The sequence below is a fragment of the Lepisosteus oculatus genome, chromosome 4 (assembly GCF_040954835.1).
Source record: "Lepisosteus oculatus isolate fLepOcu1 chromosome 4, fLepOcu1.hap2, whole genome shotgun sequence".
Lineage (NCBI taxonomy): Eukaryota > Metazoa > Chordata > Actinopteri > Semionotiformes > Lepisosteidae > Lepisosteus > Lepisosteus oculatus.
The window spans coordinates 2612608-2625531 of NC_090699.1; the positions used below are offsets into that span (position 1 = coordinate 2612608).

Genomic DNA, 12924 nt, shown 5'->3' on the forward strand with positions numbered 1-12924 from the left:
CACTTCCTACTGCACTGTGACAGATACTCTGGGATTAGAGAAACATTCTACCCCAAATTCAGAAATCTAATCCCAGAGTTCCCACACCTGCCAGAATCACAACGGGTCCCAATCCTACTGGCATCTGGCAGCCCAGTATGTGATCTCCTGTCACAGGAACAGTGAGTCTGTCTTCCAGAAATGCCCCATGTGTCTATATGTAAATATTTTATGATTGCGTCTTTACTGTAAATGTCTGGATATTTTTTGTTTTATGTTAATTGTATGTTTTGCTTTGGTAACACTGACTGTACTCATTGGTCATTTAAGGACCTTGAGTTGAGAGAGAGTTAGAGACACACAGAGAGACACTGGGGTCAGACTGAGACGTGCTTTCAGTACAGACCCTGGAGAGAGAGAGATGGAGACAGACACTGGGGTCAGACTGAGACGTGCTGTCAGTACAGACCCTGGAGAGAGAGAGATGGAGACAGACACTGGGGTCAGACTGAGACGTGCTGTCAGTACAGACCCTGGAGGGAGAGAGATGGAGACAGACACTGGGGTCAGACTGAGACGTGCTGTCAGTACAGACCCTGGAGAGAGAGAGAGACAGACACTGGGGTCAGTACAGACCCTGGAGAGAGAGAGATGGAGACAGACACTGGGGTCAGACTGAGACGTGCTGTCAGTACAGACCCTGGAGAGAGAGAGATGGAGACAGACACTGGGGTCAGACTGAGACGTGCTGTCAGTACAGACCCTGGAGAGAGAGAGATGGAGACAGACACTGGGGTCAGACTGAGACGTGCTGTCAGTACAGACCCTGGAGAGAGAGAGATGGAGACAGACACTGGGGTCAGACTGAGACGTGCTGTCAGTACAGACCCTGGAGAGAGAGAGATGGAGACAGACACTGGGGTCAGACTGAGACGTGCTGTCAGTACAGACCCTGGAGAGAGAGAGACACTGGGGTCAGACTGAGACGTGCTGTCAGTACAGACCCTGGAGAGAGAGAGACACTGGGGTCAGACTGAGACGTGCTGTCAGTACAGACCCTGGAGAGAGAGAGATGGAGACAGACACTGGGGTCAGACTGAGACGTGCTGTCAGTACAGACCCTGGAGAGAGAGAGATGGAGACAGACACTGGGGTCAGACTGAGACCTGCTGTCAGTACAGACCCTGGAGAGAGAGAGAGACAGACACTGGGGTCAGTACAGACCCTGGAGAGAGAGAGATGGAGACAGACACTGGGGTCAGACTGAGACGTGCTGTCAGTACAGACCCTGGAGAGAGAGAGATGGAGACAGACACTGGGGTCAGACTGAGACGTGCTGTCAGTACAGACTCTGGAGAGAGAGAGATGGAGACAGACACTGGGGTCAGACTGAGACGTGCTGTCAGTACAGACCCTGGAGAGAGAGAGATGGAGACAGACACTGGGTTCAGACTGAGACGTGCTGTCAGTACAGACCCTGGAGAGAGAGAGAGACATACACTGGGGTCAGACTGAGACCTGCTGTCAGTACAGACCCTGGAGAGAGAGAGATGGAGACAGACACTGGGGTCAGACTGAGACGTGCTGTCAGTACAGACCCTGGAGAGAGAGAGATGGAGACAGACACTGGGGTCAGACTGAGACGTGCTGTCAGTACAGACCCTGGAGAGAGAGAGATGGAGACAGACACTGGGGTCAGACTGAGACGTGCTGTCAGTACAGACCCTGGAGAGAGAGAGATGGAGACAGACACTGGGGTCAGACTGAGACGTGCTGTCAGTACAGACCCTGGAGAGAGAGAGATGGAGACAGACACTGGGGTCAGACTGAGACGTGCTGTCAGTACAGACCCTGGAGAGAGAGAGCTGGAGACAGACACTGGGGTCAGACTGAGACGTGCTGTCAGTACAGACCCTGGAGAGAGAGAGAGAGACAGACACTGGGGTCAGACTGAGACCTGCTGTCAGTACAGACCCTGGAGAGAGAGAGATGGAGACAGACACTGGGGTCAGACTGAGACCTGCTGTCAGTACAGACCCTGGAGAGAGAGAGATGGAGACAGACACTGGGGTCAGTACAGACCCTGGAGAGAGAGAGATGGAGACAGACACTGGGGTCAGACTGAGACGTGCTGTCAGTACAGACCCTGGAGAGAGAGAGATGGAGACAGACACTGGGGTCAGACCGAGACCTGCTGTCAGTACAGACCCTGGAGAGAGAGAGATGGAGACAGACACTGGGGTCAGACTGAGACGTGCTGTCAGTACAGACTCTGGAGAGAGAGAGACAGACACTGGGGTCAGTACAGACCCTGGAGAGAGAGAGATGGAGACAGACACTGGGGTCAGACCGAGACCTGCTGTCAGTACAGACCCTGGAGAGAGAGAGACAGACACTGGGGTCAGTACAGACCCTGGAGAGAGAGAGATGGAGACAGACACTGGGGTCAGACCGAGACCTGCTGTCAGTACAGACCCTGGAGAGAGAGAGAGACAGACACTGGGGTCAGTACAGACCCTGGAGAGAGAGAGATGGAGACAGACACTGGGGTCAGACTGAGACGTGCTGTCAGTACAGACCCTGGAGAGAGAGAGATGGAGACAGACACTGGGGTCAGACCGAGACCTGCTGTCAGTACAGACCCTGGAGAGAGAGAGATGGAGACAGACACTGGGGTCAGACTGAGACCTGCTGTCAGTACAGACCCTGGAGAGAGAGAGATGGAGACAGACACTGGGGTCAGACTGAGACGTGCTGTCAGTACAGACCCTGGAGAGAGAGAGAGACAGACACTGGGGTCAGACTGAGACGTGCTGTCAGTACAGACCCTGGAGAGAGAGAGAGATGGAGACAGACACTGGGGTCAGACTGAGACGTGCTGTCAGTACAGACCCTGGAGAGAGAGAGATGGAGACAGACACTGGGGTCAGACTGAGACGTGCTGTCAGTACAGACCCTGGAGAGAGAGAGATGGAGACAGACACTGGGGTCAGACTGAGACGTGCTGTCAGTACAGACCCTGGAGAGAGAGAGATGGAGACAGACACTGGGGTCAGACTGAGACGTGCTGTCAGTACAGACCCTGGAGAGAGAGAGAGAGACAGACACTGGGGTCAGACTGAGACGTGCTGTCAGTACAGACTCTGGAGAGAGAGAGATGGAGACACACTGGGGTCAGACTGAGACGTGCTGTCAGTACAGACCCTGGAGAGAGAGAGAGACAGACACTGGGGTCAGTACAGACCCTGGAGAGAGAGAGATGGAGAGACAGACACTGGGGTCAGACTGAGACCTGCTGTCAGTACAGACCCTGGAGAGAGAGAGATGGAGACAGACACTGGGGTCAGACTGAGACCTGCTGTCAGTACAGACCCTGGAGAGAGAGAGATGGAGACAGACACTGGGGTCAGACCGAGACCTGCTGTCAGTACAGACCCTGGAGAGAGAGAGATGGAGACAGACACTGGGGTCAGACTGAGACGTGCTGTCAGTACAGACCCTGGAGAGAGAGAGAGAGACAGACACTGGGGTCAGTACAGACCCTGGAGAGAGAGAGACAGAGAGACAGACACTGGGGTCAGTACAGACCCTGGAGAGAGAGACAGAGAGACAGACACTGGGGTCAGTACAGACCCTGGAGAGAGAGAGATGGAGAGGGGGTCAGTACTGATGGACAGAGAAATCGAGATATCAGGACTCGTATTTTCCCTCTCTCCCCTCCTCCTGTCCCTCTCAGTTCCTCTGTAAATACGAGTGGTTCGGCTGGGATCCGGTTCCTGAATTCCGCCTTGTTGTTTTTGTGTTTTACGAGCGTTACTGTGACTGCGGGTGTCTGTCTGGGGGGGTCGCTGGGTGTGAGTTTGTTTTACTGGTGTGGGCTGGACAGCGGGATTCTGGGGTGGGGGGGGGGGGGTTGTATTTCGGTCTCGCGGATGAAGAATTGGCCTTCCCTGTGGTCAGTCTCGGCTGCGGACACCAGCGGGGCCCTGGGTCCTGCTGGGGAGACTGTCCACTGTCTTGCCTGCTGGTGGCGTCAGAGGTTTGAGTCCCAAGGTGCAGTGAGCAGCTGTTGGAATAGGCCAGTGAGCTCGACAAACCCAGTTCCATATAGCGCACGCAGTGTTGTGTGTGTCTGTAGTGTAACAGCTCTTCCACAGACACACTGTCTCACCCTCACTCTAACACACACACTGATCACAGCAGAGACACGCTGTCTCACCCTCACTCTAACACACACCCTGATCACGGCAGAGACACGCTGTCTCACCCTCACTCTAACACACACACTGATCACAGCAGAGAGACACTCTCACCCTCACTCTAACACACACTGATCACAGCAGAGACTGTCTCACCCTCACTGTAACACACACACTGATCACAGCAGAGACACGCTGTCTCACCCTCACTCTAACACACACACTGATCACAGCAGAGACACGCTGTCTCACCCTCACTCTAACACACACACTAATCACAGCAGAGACACTGTCTCACCCTCACTCTAACACACACACTGATCACAGCAGAGACACTGTCTCACCCTCACTCTAACACACACACTGATCACAGCAGAGACACTGTCTCACCCTCACTCTAACACACACACTGATCACAGCAGAGAGACACTGTCTCACCCTCACTCTAACACACACACTGATCACAGCAGAGACACGCTGTCTCACCCTCACTCTAACACACACACTGATCACAGCAGAGAGACACTGTCTCACCCTCACTCTAACACACACACTGATCACAGCAGAGACACTGTCTCACCCTCACTGTAACACACACACTGATCACAGCAGAGACACTGTCTCACCCTCACTCTAACACACACACTGATCACAGCAGAGACACGCTGTCTCACCCTCACTGTAACACACACACTGATCCCAGCAGAGACACTGTCTCACACTCAGTTTAACACACACACTGATCACAGCAGAGACACTGTCTCACCCTCACTGTAACACACAGCACTGATCACAGCAGAGACACTGTCTCACCCTCACTGTAACACACAGCACTGATCACAGCAGAGACACTGTCTCACCCTCACTGTAACACACAGCACTGATCACAGCAGAGACACTGTCTCACCCTCTAACACACACACTGATCCCAGCAGAGACACTGTCTCACCCTCACTCTAACACACAGCACAGATCACAGCAGAGACACACTGTCTCACACTCAGTTTAACACACACACTGATCCCAGCAGACATGCCTTTTCAGATTCAGGGGAGACATTAGTGACACCTGCAAGGAAATTAATTTTCAATAAAATGTATTCTCCATTATGTAGCTGGGAATGTTCTGAAAATTCATATTTTTTATTAAAAAGGGACTTGAATTTAGCTGCTTTTTTGCATTGGGATTTTACTTTTTGTTATGTTTTGTGCACCAGGATGTAAAAATTGCCTCTTGGGGATGTATTCCAAAATATTAATACTGAAATATTAAAGGAAAATGTTAAAGAATTGAATAGAAAAAAGTTTAACAAAAGTCTATATATGGGTATGTTATACAAAATAAAATATATACTGTATATTAAATAAACTCATGTAATTGTGAATTTCAAACATTAGCTTGTCAATTGTGTTGTTTCCTACTATGTTCAGGGTTAGACTGTAATCTACAAGTACTACATTAACACTACACTGAGAGCGAGAGGGGTTAATACAGACACACTGACTGGACACTCCAGTACATTAACACTGCACTGAGAGAGGGGTTAATACAGACACACTGACTGGACACTCCAGTACATTAACACTGCACTGAGAGAGAGAGGGGTTCATACACACACACTGACTGGACACTCCAGTACATTAACACTGCACTGAGAGAGAGAGGGGTTCATACACACACTGACTGGACACTCCAGTACATTAACACTGCACTGAGAGAGAGAGGGGTTAATACAGACACACTGACTGGACACTCCAGTACATTAACACTGCACTGAGAGAGAGAGGGGTTAATACAGACACACTGACTGGACACTCCAGTACAGTAACACTGCACTGAGAGAGAGAGGGGTTAATACAGACACACTGACTGGACACTCCAGTACATTAACACTGCACTGAGAGAGAGAGGGGTTAATACAGACACACTGACTGGACACTCCAGTACATTAACACTGCACTGAGAGAGAGAGGGGGGTTAATACACACACACTGACTGGACACTCCAGTACATGAACACTGCACTGAGAGAGAGAGGGGTTCATACACACACACTGACTGGACACTCCAGTACATGAACACTGCACTGAGAGAGAGAGGGGTTAATACAGACACACTGACTGGACACTCCAGTACATTAACACTGCACTGAGAGAGAGAGGGGTTAATACACACACACTGACTGGACACTCCAGTACATGAACACTGCACTGAGAGAGAGTGTCTTTAAACATTTTTCCAGTAAATGTAATTTTCTTTCACAACACAGGACAATACCACAGTGCTGACAATGTGTTTGTTTTACTTTGTGAGAGAATGTGTACTGAGCACGTGTTTCTCAAACAGACCTGATAATGTGACAAAATCAACATACTCAACTGGTTCTGGTGGTAACAGTTATACACTGATTATAATCCCAGTTCAGAACTAATCCAGCTCCCAGTCCAGTCCAGCCTGGAGAGTCTCAGACTGCTCTGTCAGTGTCAGTGGAGTCTGATTATAATCCCAGTTCAGAACTCATCCAGCTCCCAGTCCAGTCAGTCCAGTCCAGCCTGGAGAGTCTGATTATAACCTCAGTTAATGACTAGTGCAGGTCACTGTAAAGTCAGTCCTGTATTGTAGGCTCTCAGGGAGGGTCGCTGGTCAGTGGGTCTGGTGATGAGCACACATCAGCACTGTAGGTGCTGACTAGTGGCTTTGATTCTGAATGAAGCCACAGTCACATGTCCTTCCCTCACACAGAGTCACAAGAACCCGCCTGCGCAGATATAAACCCACAGACAGGGCTCAGGCTCAGGCAAGTCATGATGGACAGCAGGCAGTGTCACTTTGAAGCGAACTCTGCTTTGCTCATAGAGAGGGGTTAATACAGACACACTGGACACTCCAGTACATTAACACTGCACTGAGAGAGAGGGGTTAATACACACACACTGACTGGACACTCCAGTACATTAACACTGCACTGAGAGAGAGAGGAGTGATTACAATCTTTAATTTAGTGTTCAGTTCTACCTGTCAGACCAGTTTTTCACTGTGGAAAGGTGTTGCTTTTAACTGACTCCACATTCCTGAGAGAGAGAGACAGGGAGAGGGAGGGAGAAGGAGAGAGGGACAGGCAGGGAGAGTTAGTTAGAGAGAAACTCAGCGCAGTAAGAGAAACAGGGAGGAGAGAGAGAGAGACAGGGAGGGAGAGGGAGAGAGAGAGACAGGGAAGGAGAGTCAGTGAGAGAGGAGGGAGTGGAGATCTGGAGATACTGTCGTTAACCAGCGCAGCAGACGGGTGAGACAGACACAGAGCTCTCTCGCACTCTGTGTCCGGGCCCAGGAAACGATCAGCAGCACTGTGGAGGACGTCGTGCCGAGAGCAGTTTCACCATGTCCAGCTACCTGTACTACCTGCTGCCCGCTGTAGGGGGCTACACCCTCACCTCCCTCTTCCTGCTGAGGAACCCCCAGTACCTGCACAGGAGGAAGACCACAGCCTTCTACAGCACCCACATCTCTCACCGCGGAGGTAGGAGGGACTGACCCCTGACCCCTGACACACTGACCACTGACACACAGCTCTCTACAGCACCCACATCTCTCACCGCGGAGGTAGGAGGGACTGACCCCTGACCCCTGACCCCTGACACACAACCCTCTACAGCACCCACATCTCTCACCGCAGAGGTAGGAGGGACTGACCCCTGACCCCTGACCCCTGACACACTGACCACTGACACACAGCTCTCTACAGCACCCACATCTCTCACCGCGGAGGTAGGAGGGACTGACCCCTGACCCCTGACACACTGACCACTGACACACAGCTCTCTACAGCACCCACATCTCTCACCGCGGAGGTAGGAGGGACTGACCCCTGACCCCTGGACCCTGACACACTGACCACTGACACACAGCTCTCTACAGCACCCACATCTCTCACCGCGGAGGTAGGAGGGACTGACCCCTGACCCCTGACCCCTGACACACAGCTCTCTACAGCACCCACATCTCTCACCGCGGAGGTAGGAGGGACTGACCCCTGACCCCTGACCCCTGACACACTGACCACTGACACACAGCCTTCTACAGCACCCACATCTCTCACCGCGGAGGTAGGAGGGACTGACCCCTGACCCCTGACCCCTGACACACAGCTCTCTACAGCACCCACATCTCTCACCGCGGAGGTAGGAGGGACTGACCCCTGACCCCTGACCCCTGACACACTGACCACTGACACACAGCTCTCTACAGCACCCACATCTCTCACCGCGGAGGTAGGAGGGACTGACCCTGACCCCTGACCCCTGACACACTGACCACTGACACACAGCTCTCTACAGCACCCACATCTCTCACCGCGGAGGTAGGAGGGACTGACCCCTGACCCCTGACCCCTGACACACAGCTCTCTACAGCACCCACATCTCTCACCGCGGAGGTAGGAGGGACTCACCCCTGACCCCTGACCCCTGACACACTGACCACTGACACACAGCCTTCTACAGCACCCACATCTCTCACCGCGGAGGTAGGAGGGACTGACCCCTGACCCCTGACCCCTGACACACAGCTCTCTACAGCACCCACATCTCTCACCGCGGAGGTAGGAGGGACTGACCCCTGACCCCTGACCCCTGACACACTGACCACTGACACACAGCTCTCTACAGCACCCACATCTCTCACCGCGGGAGGTAGGAGGGACTGACCCCTGACCCCTGACCCCTGACACACAACCCTCTACACACCCACATCTCTCACCGCAGAGGTAGGAGGGACTGACCCCTGACCCCTGACCCCTGACACACTGACCACACACCTCTCACTGCAGACACACTGACACACAGCCCCCTACAGCACACACACACACACCTCACTGCTGAGACACACTGACACACAGCCCTCTACAGCACACACACACACACCTCACTGCTGAGACACACTGACACACAGCCCTCTACAGCACACACACACACTCCTGTCACTGCTGAGACACACTGACACACAGCCCTCTACAGCACACACACACACACCTCACTGCTGAGACACACTGACACATAGCCCTCTACAGCACACACACACACCTCACTGCTGAGACACACTGACACACAGCCCTCTACAGCACACACACACACACACACACCTGTCACTGCTGAGACACACTGACACACAACCCTCTACAGCACAAACACACACACACCTCACTGCTGAGACACACTGACACACAGCCCTCAACAGCACACACACACACACACACCTGTCACTGCTGAGACACACTGACACACAGACCTCTACAGCACACACACACACACACACACACCTGTCACTGCTGAGACACACTGACACACAGCCCTCAACAGCACACACACACACACACCTGTCACTGCTGAGACACACTGACACACAGACCTCAACAGCACACACACACACACCTGTCACTGCTGAGACACACTGACACACAGCCCTCTACAGCACACACACACACACACCTGTCACTGCTGAGACACACTGACACACAGCCCTCTACAGCACACACACACACACCTGTCACTGCTGAGACACACTGACACACAGCCCTCTACAGCACACACACACACACACCTGTCACTGCTGAGACACACTGACACACAGCCCTCTACAGCACACACACACACACACCTGTCACTGCTGAGACACACTGACACACAGCCCTCTACAGCACACACACACACACCTCACTGCTGAGACACACTGACACACAGCCCTCTACAGCACACACACACACACCTGTCACTGCTGAGACACACTGACACACAGACCTCAACAGCACACACACACACACCTGTCACTGCTGAGACACACTGACACACAGCCTTCTACAGCACACACACACACACCTGTCACTGCTGAGACACACTGACACACAGCCCTCTACAGCACACACACACACACACCTGTCACTGCTGAGACACACTGACACACAGCCCTCTACAGCACACACACACACACCTGTCACTGCTGAGACACACTGACACACAGCCTTCTACAGCACACACACACACACCTGTCACTGCTGAGACACACTGACACACAGCCCTCTACAGCACACACACACACACCTGTCACTGCTGAGACACACTGACACACAGACCTCTACAGCACACACACACACACCTGTCACTGCTGAGACACACTGACACACAGCCCTCTACAGCACACACACACACACACCTGTCACTGCTGAGACACACTGACACACAGCCCTCTACAGCACACACACACACACACCTGTCACTGCTGAGACACACTGACACACAGCCCTCTACAGCACACACACACACACACCTGTCACTGCTGAGACACACTGACACACAGCCCTCTACAGCACACACACACACCTGTCACTGCTGAGACACACTGACACACAGCCTTCTACAGCACACACACACACACCTGTCACTGCTGAACACACTGACACACAGCCTCTACAGCACACACACACACACACCTCACTGCTGAGACACACTGACACACAGCCCTCTACAGCACACACACACACACACACCTGTCACTGCTGAGACACACTGACACACAGCCCTCTACAGCACACACACACACACCTGTCACTGCTGAGACACACTGACACACAGCCCTCTACAGCACACACACACACACACAGCTGTCACTGCTGAGACACACTGACACACAGCCCTCTACAGCACACACACACACACCTGTCACTGCTGAGACACACTGACACACAGCCCTCTACAGCACACACACACACACACCTGTCACTGCTGAGACACACTGACACACAGCCCTCTACAGCACACACACACACACACCTGTCACTGCTGAGACACACTGACACACAGCCCTCAACAGCACACACACACACACACACCTGTCACTGCTGAGACACACTGACACACAGACCTCTACAGCACACACACACACACCTGTCACTGCTGAGACACACTGACACACAGCCCTCTACAGCAACACACACACACACCTGTCACTGCTGAGACACACTGACACACAGCCTCTACAGCACACACACACACACACCTGTCACTGCTGAGACACACTGACACACAGCCCTCTACAGCACACACACACACACACCTGTCACTGCTGAGACACACTGACACACAGCCCTCTACAGCACACACACACACACACACACACACACACCTGTCACTGCTGAGACACACTGACACACAGCCCTCTACAGCACACACACACACACACCTGTCACTGCTGAGACACACTGACACACAGCCCTCTACAGCACACACACACACACACCTGTCACTGCTGAGACACACTGACACACAGCCCTCTACAGCACACACACACACACACCTGTCACTGCTGAGACACACTGACACACAGCCCTCTACAGCACACACACACACACACACCTGTCACTGCTGAGACACACTGACACACAGCCCTCTACAGCACACACACCACACACCTGTCACTGCTGAGACACACTGACACACAGCCCTCTACAGCACACACACACACACACCTGTCACTGCTGAGACACACTGACACACAGCCCTCTACAGCACACACACACACACACCTGTCACTGCTGAGACACACTGACACACAGCCCTCTACAGCACACACACACACACACACCTGTCACTGCTGAGACACACTGACACACAGCCCTCTCCGCACCACACACACACACACACACTGTCACTGCTGAGACACACTGACACACAGCCCTCTACAGCACACACACACACACACCTGTCACTGCTGAGACACACTGACACACAGCCCTCTACAGCACACACACACACACACCTGTCACTGCTGAGACACACTGACACACAGCCCTCTACAGCACACACACACACACCTGTCACTGCTGAGACACACTGACACACAGCCTCTACAGCACACACACACACACACCTGTCACTGCTGAGACACACTGACACACAGCCCTCACAGCACACACACACACACCTGTCACTGCTGAGACACACTGACACACAGCCTCTACAGCACACACACACACACCTGTCACTGCTGAGACACACTGACACACAGCCCTCTACAGCACACACACACACACACCTGTCACTGCTGAGACACACTGACACACAGCCCTCTACAGCACACACACACACACACCTGTCACTGCTGAGACACACTGACACACAGCCCTCTACAGCACACACACACACACACACTGTCACTGCTGAGACACACTGACACACAGACCTCTACAGCACACACACACACACACACACCTGTCACTGCTGAGACACACTGACACACAGCCCTCTACAGCACACACACACACACACCTGTCACTGCTGAGACACACTGACACACAGCCTCTACAGCACACACACACACACCTGTCACTGCTGAGACACACTGACACACAGCCTCTACAGCACACACACACACACCTGTCACTGCTGAGACACACTGACACACAGCCCTCTACAGCACACACACACACACCTCACTGCTGAGACACACTGACACACAGCCCTCTACAGCACACACACACACCTGTCACTGCTGAGACACACTGACACACAGACCTCTACAGCACACACACACACCTGTCACTGCTGAGACACACTGACACACAGCCCTCTACAGCACACACACACACACACCTGTCACTGCTGAGACACACTGACACACAGCCCTCTACAGCACACACACACACACCTGTCACTGCTGAGACACACTGACCACACAGCCCCTCTACAGCACACACACAC

The 12924-nt window shown here is 53.1% G+C and overlaps 1 protein-coding gene and 1 long non-coding RNA gene across 2 annotated transcripts in view; one reads left to right on the forward strand and one right to left on the reverse strand.

Annotated features, from left to right (window-relative positions):
• The window catches only part of LOC138238275 (uncharacterized), a 76087-nt gene extending 70516 nt beyond the window's left edge, over window positions 1-5571 (forward strand). Inside the window, exon 2 of the long non-coding RNA XR_011189339.1 lies at window positions 938-5571. This is a non-coding gene — a long non-coding RNA (uncharacterized lncRNA). The remainder of the gene's footprint in view (window positions 1-937) is intronic.
• The window catches only part of LOC138238273 (cytosolic sulfotransferase 3-like), a 271472-nt gene that overhangs the window by 106275 nt on the left and 152273 nt on the right, over window positions 1-12924 (reverse strand). The gene's annotated exons all lie outside the window — the stretch shown is intronic.